Source organism: Mustela erminea, chromosome 1 (assembly GCF_009829155.1).
Source record: "Mustela erminea isolate mMusErm1 chromosome 1, mMusErm1.Pri, whole genome shotgun sequence".
NCBI classification, from domain to species: domain Eukaryota; kingdom Metazoa; phylum Chordata; class Mammalia; order Carnivora; family Mustelidae; genus Mustela; species Mustela erminea.
This window is the reverse complement of record NC_045614.1, coordinates 79,851,469-79,863,745: the sequence shown is the minus strand read 5'-3', so window position 1 is coordinate 79,863,745 and position 12,277 is coordinate 79,851,469. Positions and strand designations below refer to the sequence as shown.

Genomic DNA, 12,277 nt, shown 5'->3' with positions numbered 1-12,277 from the left:
CCTAGAGAAGCACACAGAAGCCATTTCCTAGAGAAGCACACAGAAGCCATTTGTGGCAGATGCACCTGCCTGTACAAGAATCATCTCTTTTAGAGTTGAAGAAAGGGAAGGAACTCGACTTGTTCCTAAATTTGGACTCTCAGTCTGGCGACTTGACAGATAGTGGTTTCCTTGCTTGTTGGTGGAACTGTTCCCAATCCGACCTACCTCCCCTCATAACAGCACAGAACCGTGGGTATGGATGGTAAACCTCTCTTCTTTGGACTACATTTCACTTAAGGGCTTTCTGAGGGATGGTTTATCTGCTGTTTTCCTGAGAAGTTGCAGATAAAACAATTTGTCACATTCTTGGAAGTAATTTGACTTATAATTTTCAGAGAGTTTCCTTCTTTCATTCAAATAGGTAAGAGCACAAAGAAATGAAACATCATCAATAGCACCATGGCATTCAGCCGGATATTTCCTTACTTACAGGTCACACACTACAGTTTAAGTGTGTATATGTATATTAGCACCCAAAGGTGAAGATAACTCCTTCAGAGAACTTTGGTGATTATCACTCTTCATTAATTTCTAAGTACTCTCTACCTCCTGCCACCCATTAAGGAGACTCCAGTATACTGATCAGAGTAAATGTAAATGTGTAAATGTGTATATGTGTTCAGTGTAAATGTGTTATTTGGTAGTTCCAAGTGTGTGTTTAGAATTTTGACCAGTGTATGGGCTCCCTGGGAAGAGCAGAAGAAGCTGGAACTCTCTGGTAATTCATTTTTGGCATAGATGCCTCATATGCCATGCCCCATGAAGTTCACCACACCGCTGACTTTTAGCAAGATGTTCACTAACCATCAGTGAAGACACTATTTTAAAAACTTGCTCTAGGATCACCACATACAAAAGAAAAAAGTTGGACCCTTTCTCACACTGTACAGAAAAATTAACTCAAAGCAGATTATAGACCTAAATGTAGAGCTGAAACTGTAAAACACTTAGAAGAAAATGTAGGAGAGAATTTTCATTACCTTGGGTTATATAAAGTCTTTTTGGATAGAATGCAAAAAGCAGTAGCAACAAAGTAACAATAAATTGGGCTTTATCAAAATTAAAAACTTTTCTGCTTCAGTAGAGACCTTCAAGAAAGTGAAAAGACAACCCCCACAGAATGGAAGAAATGTTTGCAAATCATATTTCTTATAAAGAACTTATATCTAGAATATGTATATAAAAAACTTTTACAACTCATTAACAATAAAACAAATAACTCAATTAGAAAGTGGACAGGATTTAAATAGACATTTCTCCTAAGAGGAAATACAAATGGACAATAAGCACATGAAAAGATGCTCAACTTCTTTAGCTATGACAGAAATGCAAATCAAAATCACAGTGGTAACATTTTACACCCATTAGAATGGCTATCATCAAAAAGATAACAACAAGTGTTGACAATGATGTGGAGAAACTGGAAAACTCAGACATTGATTAGGAAGGGAAAATGGCCCAGCTACTTTGGAAAAGTCTAACAGTTCCTTGAAAGTTAGGCATAAAATTAACATATAACCCAGTAATTCTATTTCTAGATATATCCCTAAGAGAAATTAAAACATATGTGCATGCAAAAACTTTTACAAAATGTCTGTAGCAGCAGTATTCATAATGGCCAAAATTTAGAACAACCCACATATCTATCAACTGGAGAATGGATAAACAAAATGTGTTATTACCCATGCTAGGAAATATTATTTGGCAAGAAAAATGAATGAAGTCCTGATACGTGCTATAATATGTATGCTAAAAACATCATGCCAAGAGACTGAAGTCATTCACAAAAGGCCATAGACTGTATGATCCGTTTTCATGAAATGTCTAGAATAGGCATATCTTCAGAGACAGCAAGTAAGTTATTGGTAACCTAGGGCTAGGGTGGGAATGGGGGAGAAAGGAGGAGTGTCTGCTAATGGATCTCTTTTTGGGGTAGTGGAAATGTTATAAATTGACTGTGGGGATGGTAGCACAACACTAAATGTACTCAAAACAACTGAATTGTACAATTTATATGGGTGACTAGGATACCATGTGAATTATATCTCAATAAAGCCGTTAAATATTTTAAAAGAAACCTCACTTCAGACCGTGGTTCTTAGCTCTGGCTACTCCTTAACATCACCTGGGAGGACTTCTAAAATTCCAATGCCCAGGCCAATCCCTAAGTCAATTACATCAGAATCTCTCTGGGCAGAACCCAGTTTTTTTGTTTGTTTTTGTTTTTGTTTTTGTTTGCTTTCTTTGCCCAGGTGATTCCAAGGTGCAGCCAAACATGCAAACACTGAGTTTCCTGCTAAGGGGTAAAATTCCATAGTACTCACTTCCCCTTATAGGTGTTTCTGCCTAGTGTCCTATCAGACAACATGTCATCTTACAGACTTGCCAGGAGTTATCACTATGATGTTAATTGGCACCTTTAGGGTCACTCTCCATAAGATACCAACATTTATAAGAAGATACTGAATGGGTGCCCTCCTCTCTTGGATGTCACTGAGGAGGGACATTACAGGATATTATACTCTACTCAGTGAATACTTGAACTTCTCATTTTCTTTTTCTTCATAGGTAAACTGTGTAGTTAGGCTTTTACAGCTTTTATTTTGGAATCTTTGTAGTGTTCAAAAAGTTGTTTTGAAACAAAATGCACGGAACTAATCCATTTATCTAATTACTTGAGGAGTTTCACTTTGGTTCTTTTCATCTAAAATCCCACAGTTTCAAAGCTATTAATTTATTGCTAGAACAGTCCAATCCATTGCACAGAAAGAACTTATAAACAGGAGCTGGGAGTGCCGTTTTTCTTGTTATTAGTACCAGAAATGATGACCAATTGTACTCCCTTAAAAAATGTATTAATTGTTGCTTTCCTATTCTTAAGCATAACTATGAGTCAAAACACTACTTTATATGACCCCAAAAATAAAAATGACATGTTCCCCAATTTAGAAGTCAGGAGTCAAGGCAGCAGTTCGAATTCAGCACAGGTCATGAGGAGTCCCCGGCATCGAATGAGGTGTGGAATCACTACACCATACACCTGAAACGATTACACCGTATGTTAACTAACTGTAATTTATTTAAAACTTTAAAAAATACAAAGAAAAAAAGTATTTGACATATAGTCTCTTTCAGTTTTATTGAGGAAAAAGACTAGCTAAATATTTTAAAACAGGGCGCCTGGGTGGCTCAGTGGGTTAAGCCGCTGCCTTCGGCTCAGGTCATGATCTCAGAGTCCTGGGATCGAGTCCTGCATCGGGCTCTCTGCTCAGCGGAGAGCCTGCTTCCCTCTCTCTCTCTCTGCCTGCCTCTCCATCTACTTGTGATTTCTCTCTGTCAAATAAATAAATAAAATCTTTAAAAAAAATATTTTAAAACATTAAGATCCTGTTAATATAATTAAAAGTTGCTATCAGGTTTTAAGTAGTAGAATTTATTCACTGAGGGCAAAAAGACAGCCTTTTGGGAGATGATGAACACTGGATTTGTAAAGGAAAAAAAACAAAACAAAACCAGTGTTTGAGGATTGGTTTGGCATTTTTGAAGCTTTGAAATCAGACACTTGGGGATAACCCACCAAAGCAATTAATTATCTTGGATGTGATATGTAAATTGGTCATTTCATTGCTTAGAGATTTGTTCTACATTTCTGAAAGTAGGCTCATAATGTAAAACCATATCCAGCCTATCGATGGGCACACAGAAACACTTTCTCTGTCTCTTTCGCTCTTTCATCCTTTGGCATGCAATAATGAACAAATGAAGAAAACATATGTCCCTTTGCAATCACAGGGTAATTTTTATCAATGTAAATGTGCACAGTGAAGCTGGTTCTTGCATGAATGTGCATTTTAGCCCAGCTCCTTTTATATGGCATTGATCTCTCATCATCTAGGGTGGCTATTCTACTTTCAAAGGTGAAGGAGAGCTCATTTGGTCAAAACAAAGCAGCTATTGGAGGAGAAGTCATCCCTCTAGTCTATCAAGTCATTGTAATTGTAACTTCTCTGGAAACATAAAAATTGACAGCAAAATCAAAATTCAAAGCCACAAGTATCCTCTATATTGTACTATAACTGATTATGTGGCAATGACAAGAATGATGCAGAGTGGAGAGACTGAAAATACCTAGTGACAAATACCAGGAATTAACCCTTATGTGTTGAAAATGGGACTGAACACAGCTTTACAAAGATTCCAAGATATGAGTCATAGAAGCTGACACACACGGTTTACCTGTGTGAAACCAGAAGTTCACACAGTCACCCAGAAGACCATACTATCCCTCCTCGGGACAAGGTAAGGCAAGGAGGCATAGAGAAAGGAAAACGTAGACAAACAAAAACTCAGGTCTTTGAAAATAACCACAAAATTCCACACATTCATTTTTGCCAAGTTTTGCTCCCCTTACTCTACCCAAAAGGTACAATGGTGGCAAAGCGACCAATCTGAGCTGAGCAACACAATGGTAAGAAATATATCATCAAAAGGCAGGACCTGTTACCTACTTTGGTGCTGAGCAAAATGAAAATGCAGGGATCTCGTTCCAAAATTATGAAGAATTTCGAGGTGGTAGCAGCAAACCCCTAACTAAAGCAAGCACAAGTTGCTGTCCACACAGTCAACCCTGCCAACAGGTTAGAAATAGGGAGGCAGCGTCTGCCTAACCTAGAGCTGGGTCTGCTGTCTTCTAGCTAGTTTAGCTTCTCTTGGCAGAATGCGCATGTACACAGACTCTACAGCTTAGGAATGACCTTGTGTCACTTTCTCACTTACGGAAACCAACACCCAGAGAAACTAAATGACTTGTCTAAGGTCATGAGTTGAACGACAGAGCCGGCACTACATCCCAGGTAGCCCGACTCCCACACTGACATTCTTTCCCCTACATCATCCTACTGGTCTCCAGTTTAAATGTAAATAATTAGGAAGTACTAGCTACAAAAAAGGAGGCAGAGAGGGGAGGACGTTACCTCATCAGAACTTTCTTTTCAACTCTTCTGTGCAAATAATAAAGTGGGGTCTAAAACTCCATTTCAAATTCCTTTTCTGAGTCAACTCTTCCACATCCTAGGGAAAAGACATCATATGACAGCTTCAGACACTGAAGCAAATTACCTTCGCTGCGAGCTTGCTTGAGCCCTTGGAGTTAACCATCACAAACCAAGGTGGTTATTAGCGGAGGGTTATGAGGCAATGCGTTAGTAAACTAGTCAGTCTCCTGCAAAAATATTTAAAATAATTCCGAGATAATCTGAACTTTAACACTGAGCTAGCCAAATGCATTTGTAATCTGAACCCAAGGTTCTAATAAATTACTGCCTTTTGGATGTCCTTCAATGTGAGGGACATTTTTAGAAAGATTAGCACTTGAGTGGAAACAAAGACTGACATTTTCAACATAAACATGAGACCGGGATCTTTTTTTTTTTTTTTTTAACAATACAAAACGCACATGTCTTCCTCACTCAGGTGTATGTGTAAATATAGTACATCAAAACATCTGGTGCAAGGACACTGTTGTTAAAAGATAATGTACAAATCAAATATAAAGGAGCCTTAAAAGCTTATTAAATACATTTAAAACCAGGTGATGAAAGAGTTCAAGGTAGGCTGGCAAACAGCATGATGAATCTTGGAACACTGAAAAACAACAACAACAACAAACCACTGTTCAGAGAGGCAAAAGACACCTGTCAAACCCCCTCGACAAGGCACGGGAATTAGGACCAGATAGATCTCCAGTTCAAATCCCAGCTTCACGTATATTTTGCTTCTGTAAGCTGGGGTAATTCATCACAAAATGGGATTGATATGAAAGTCAAACTGCTAGATCAGATGCTTTCTAGATGCCTCAGTGATCTCTGAAATCTACAATGCACACAACTTTAATTATACCTATTAAGTTGCCCCTTAGAATTTTTCCTGGGGTGGGGGAGGGTTAAAATTAATTTTGCATATTCAACGTTTTCCATAACTTTACGGTCTGTAGGTAGCAACAGGGAAAAACAAAATATTCTCTGGCTCGGATAAATTTTGTCATAATTATAGGTCTGGTGTGTGGAAAATGAGGGCCGGATGAAAATGGTGCAGAGACATGAGTAACCCAAAGAGTCTGAGGCTACAGCACTTACATCTCATTAACCGCCAATTACCGTATTTATAATTTAACACAAAAAGGAAAAACACAAATGGGGTTTTGAAAAAATCTCTTTTATCTAGACTTCAGGATATACTTGGCTGCTACAGGCAGAATTAATGCAATAGGTTGAGAAAGGGAGTAGTTAGATTGAGAAATAAAAACACTTTTTGATAATATGCAAGGCTATAAAAATGGCTTGGCTGAACCTATTAATAAAAGATAAATAATACCTTGCAGGAGGAAAAGAAAGCCTTTTCTGGATCATAAGGTTTGGCATGTTTTTAAAGACCTTGCTTTCACTAAAAATGTAATACATCCAATTTAAAGACACATCTTTAAAATTTGTGATTTCATAACATTTTTGCATCTGAAATCTTGTCTCTGGTTTGGCAATAATACCATGTTTGAGACTTTCATCAAAACATGAGGGAAAAACCAGCTCTTGTTTATTTGTGTGATTTCATTATTAATCTTCCTATTACTGCTACCTGTATTATTACTATTGCTATTCTTATTACCACTCCCACTACTAATGCTGTTAACAACTACTGCATTCACATCTGCATTTCTAAATGACCATATCATGGGAATTCTAGTGAATAACTTTTTTACCCCTTTAGTAGGTAAATATTTTCATAAGTAACTACAAAACAGTTTTCCAAAGTGAACGTACTTTTGCCCTCCCATCAGCAATATATGAAAATTCAAATTCCTCAGTGTTCTCACTGAAACTTGGTGTTATACTTTTTCTCTATTTTACCCATTCCAGAAAATACTGAGTGGTTTCTTTTTATTTTTCTTTCTTATTTACTTTAGTTTTTAAATTTAATTTCAATTAATTAATATATCGTGTATTATTAATTTCAGAGGTAGAGGTCAGTGAGTCATCAGTCTTATAAAAAACCCAGTGCTCATTACATCACCTGCCCTCCTTAATGTCCATCACTCAGTTACCCCATCCCCCCACCCCTCTCCCCTCCAGCAACCCTCAGTTTGTTTCCTATGATTAAGAATCCCTTACAGTTTGTCTCCCTCTCTGATAACATTTTATTGTTCAGCCCCTGAGTCTCTGGCTGGCTCTCTCTGTTGAGTCTACTTACTGTCTCTACCTCAGTGCAGTCTATGGGCCGGCCAGAAGCTTTGTCACCTGAAGCTTATTACAAATGAACCTACAGAACCCGAAGCTCTGGGGTTGGGGGGGCTAGGAATATGTGTCTTGACAAGCTCACCCCAAGGTCTGATGCTCAAATTTGCAGAGGAAGTTGACCCAAATGCTAGGGAATAGAGAAAGGAGGGCTGGGAGAGAACTGAGGAGGAACACCTGGAACAACCACCTGCAGACCTGACCTTGTCTGCTTCAGGGCAGGTTGCCAATGCCAAGGAGAGGAAAGCAAAGTCTGCCACAGGTTTGCAGGAAAGAGGGCTCCTTCCTGCCCCAGGATGTGGTTGCAGAGGCTCCTGCCTTCAGCTTCCAGCTTCCAGGAGAAGAAGGCACCACCAGAACTTCCCCCAGCCATTGCTTATCACTTTTGCCTGCCAAATATTAAAAAGGACAAGACTCCTTATTTTTTGTCAATGCAGGCAAGTCAGATGGAATCAGCTGCAGTTTCTGCAGGTGTGAGGTTTATGCATTTCAGGACTCAATGATCCCCATCCCCACCAAATCAAAGTCTCTAGGGGTTTCAGGAGGCTTTAAAAATCATTCCAAAGCTGTGTCAAATTTGGGTACTGTTATTATTATTATTATTATTTTTGGCCTCACTTAACACTTAGTTTGGGATGACGTTTCAAAATATATGCACTCATCCATCCGTCTGTCTTCCCTCCCCTCTTTCTCTCCTTTTGTAGTAACATGCTGTCAATAACACAAGAAAATTTGAAATACACACACACACACACACACACACACAAGAAAAAATTACCTGTACTTCCATCATCCACTTTGATATAGTTAGATAAAATAACATGTATCAATTAAATAAAATTAGGATATAAAATGGTCACCCAATATCCATGAATAGATACCACAATATATTCTTGTCAACTATCTAGAAGCTTTTGTCTAGATTTTCTACTTTATAAATAGTCATAAGCAAATTTATAAAAAAAATAACTTCGTATTCATTCCTAGCCAAAAGACCTTCATAGTCAATTCCCAGAATTGGAATTTCTGGTTCAAAAAAGTGCTTCACACACATTGCCAAAATGCCCCTAGAGAGAGAGTACCAGTTAAGAACCATATTAGGTTGTAAATTGATAGAGCCATTTTAAAGACAATTTCATAATCTAGATATGAAAAACTGAGTATATGTATACTTTTAGGTTTGGGAAGACCACATCATGGTGTAAAACCTAGTGTGACTTTCTTTTTTTTAAAGATTTTTTTTTTTAAAGATTTTTAAATTTATTATTTGAGAGAGAGAAAGAGAAAGTGTGTGTGCATGAGCAGGGGAAGTGGCAAAGGGCTAGAGAGGAGAAGCAGACTCCCTGCTGAGGAGCCCAATGTGGGGCTCGATCCTATGACCCTGAGATCATGACCTGAACCAAAATCAAGAGCTGGATGCTTAATCAGCTGAGCCACCTAGGTGTCCGTAGAGTGATTCTTGCTTAAGGAAATACTCACAACAGTGAAAAGTTGGAAATAACCTAAATATCCACCAATATAGGAACAAAGGGATAAATATAACATAGTAGTTAAAATTTTTGAACTAGAGGGGCACATAGGTGGCTCAAAAAAATCTAAAAAGTAATATATGAACTAGATCTATATGCATAAACTTAGATCTATCTCTAAAAAAAACGCCATAATGTTACATGTAAAAATTCTTGGTCAAAGCACACGCACAGGATGGGATTATTTACGTAAAATTTTAAAATTATTTGTTTTTACCACCATCTTGACATTTGCACCGATAGTGCAAAATCAATGGCGGGTAAACCTGTGGGACTTAACATGGATTGAGGCAGCAGCACCAGTGGCATGAACAGTTCCTGTGTCTTTCATGGCATGTGCACTCTAGTCTGACTAAAACCAAAAAAGCCAGTTTCATTCAAGAGTGTCTTTAATAAAGTAATAAAAATGATTTTAATTAGGGCACCTGGGTTGCTCAGTAGGTTAAGCCTCTGCCTTCACCTAAGGTCATGATCCCAGGGTCCTGGGATCGAGCCCCACATCGGGCTCTCTGCTCAGCAGGAAGCCTACTTCTCCCCTCTCTCTGCCTGCCTCTCTGTGATCCCTCTCTCTCTGTCAAATAAATAAATAAAATCTTTTAAAAATGATTTTAATTAAATCTCAATACTAGACCACTTTAAAAAAATATTCTGAGTGACAAAATAGTATGAATATAGCACTTCTGTTGCGTATGAAAGTATGATGATTGAATTGTGAGCTGAACTACCTGCTTTCTTCATAGAACGTCATTTTTTCTGATCAAAGAACATGGAATGCTTTTCCCCTCTTTTTGTGTCTTCTTCAATATCTTTCATGAGTGTTCTGTGGTTCTTAGAATATAGATCCCTTTCGAAGAAAGGGGAACCCTCCTACACTGTTGCTGGGAATGCAAGCTGGTGCAGCCTCTCTGGAAAACAGCATGGAGGTTTCTCAAAAAGTTGAAAATTGAGCTACCCTATGACCCAGCAAATTGCACTACTGAGTATTTACCCTAAAGATACAAACGTAGTGATCCGAAGGGGCACATGCACCCGAATGTTTATAGCAGTAATGCCCACAATAACCAAACTATGGAAAGAACCTAGATGTCCATCAACAGATGAATGGATAAAGAAGATGTATACACACACACACACACACACACACACACACACACACACATATATATATACACACACAATGGAATTCTATGCAGCCATCAAAAGAAATGAAATCTTGCCATTTGCAACAATATGGATGGAACTAGAGGGTATTATGCTTAGCGAAATAAGTCAACCAGAGAAAGACAATTATCGTATGATCTCCCTCATATGAGGAAGTTGAGAGGCAACGTGGGGATTTAGGGGGTAGGAAAAGAATAAATGAAACAAGATGGGATCAGGAGGGAGACAAAACATAAGAGACTCTTAATCTCACAGAACAAACTGAGGGTGGCCGGGAGGAGGCGCGTAGGGAGAGGGTGGTGGCGTTATGGACATTGGGGAAGGTATGTGCTATGGTGAGTGTTGTGAAGTGTGTAAACCTGGCAATTCATGGACCTATATCCCTGGGGCTAATAATGCATTATATGTTAATAAAAAAATAAAAAATTTAAAAAAAGAATATAGATAATTTACCTCTTTGGTTAGGTTTATTCCAAGTTATCTTATGGTTTTTGGTGCTATTGTAAATGGAATTGAATATCTAATTTCTCTTTCATTGTTAGTGTATAAGAAAGCAACTGATTTCTGTGGTTTGATTTTGTATCCTGCCACATTACTGAACTGTTGTATGAATTCTAGTAATATGGGAGAAATATTTGCAAATGACCTACAGGACAAAGGGCTGATATCCAAGATCTGTAAAGAACTTCTCAAACTCAACACCCCCCAAAAACAGATAATCAAGTCAAAAAATGGGCAGAAGACATGAGCAGACACTACTCCAAAGAAGACATACAAATAGCTAACAGACACATGAAAAATGTTCATCATCATTAGCCATCAGGGAGATTCAAATCAAAACCATATTGAGATACCATCTTATACCAGTTAGGATGGCCAAAATTAATGACAGTAAACAAGTGTTGGAGAGGAAGTGAAGAAAGGGGAACCCTCTTACACTGTTGGTGGGAATGCAAGTTGGTGCAGCCACTTTTGCAAAACAAAAAATTAAAAAGAGAGCTACCCTATGACCTAGCAATTGCACTACTTGGTATTTACCCCAAAGACACAGATGTAGTGAAAAGAAGGGCCATGTGCATCCCAATGTTCATAGCAGCAATGTCCACAATAGCCAAACTGTGGAAAGAGTTGAGATGCTCTTCAACAGATGAATGGATAAAGAGATATGGTCTATATACACAATGAAATATTACTTAGCCATCAGAAAGGATGAATACCCAACTTTTGCATCAACATGGTTGGGACTGGAGGAGATTTTGCTAAGTGAAATAAGTCAAGCAGGAAAAATCAATTATCATAGGTTTCACTTATTTGTGGAACATAAGGAATAGCGTGGAGAACATCAGAAGAAGGAAGGGGAAAATGAAGGGGAAGAAATTGGAGCAGGAGATGAACCATGACAGACTATGAGCTCTGGAAAACAAAAGGAGGGTTTTAGAAGGGAGGGGGGGTGAGGGGATGGGTTAGCCCAATGATGGATATTAAGGAGGGCACTGATGTTATGGAGCACTGGATGTTATATGCAAACAATGAATCATGGAACACTACATCAAAAACTAATGATGTACTATATGGTGACTGACATAACACAATTAAAAAATTTAAAATAAATTGAATAAAAATTAAAAATTTTTTTTTCTTAAAAGAATGAATAAGAGACAAATTATGGTTATTCAGACTTGGGTGTTTGAACAACTTTTTCTCAAAAGTGAATGAAGGAACAACTGACAACAATTTTTGTCAATGATAAAATTTCAAGCTTTCAAATGAAAATTAGAAGTTTGGAAAACTTATATCCACCATGGAGGACTTGACGGTTTCCTAATATCTGAAGAGTTTTCTGAGATCAGTGGAGATATAGTAAACAGAACCTTGAATATTGTATGACAAAATGTATCTATATCTGTATTACTCATCGAACCAATTTTTTCTAAATGATCAGCACATGATGTTACAATACTGTGCCTGAGTAAAATATCCATTTAAAGTATAAGATAAATGAATAGATTTTAATATAGTGAAATACAAAAGTTCAGTGGTATGATTTTAGTTTCCATATTACAACTACCTGTTTAGAAACTACCAGTTGATGGGGTGCCTTGGTGGCTCAGTTGGCTAAGCATCTGCCTTCGGCTCAGGTCATGATCCCAGGGCCCTAGGATGAAGCCCCATGTTGGGCTCCCTGCTCAGCGGGGACCTGCTTCTCCCCCTCCCTCTCTCACTCCCTCTGCTTGTGCTCTTTCACCCTCTCTCTCAAAT

The 12,277-nt window shown here is 38.1% G+C and overlaps 1 protein-coding gene across 8 annotated transcripts in view; it reads right to left on the bottom strand.

The window, feature by feature from the left end:
• Nucleotides 1-12,277, bottom strand: part of THRB (thyroid hormone receptor beta) — a 381,519-nt gene that overhangs the window by 281,791 nt on the left and 87,451 nt on the right. Inside the window, exon 1 of one of the 8 annotated variants that reach the window (XM_032328733.1) lies at nucleotides 5,016-5,112. The exons of the other annotated variants lie outside the window; for them this stretch is intronic. The gene's annotated coding sequence lies outside the window, so the exon portion shown is untranslated. Of the gene's footprint in view, nucleotides 1-5,015; nucleotides 5,113-12,277 lie in introns of those variants that run through there. 8 annotated transcript variants of the gene reach the window in all.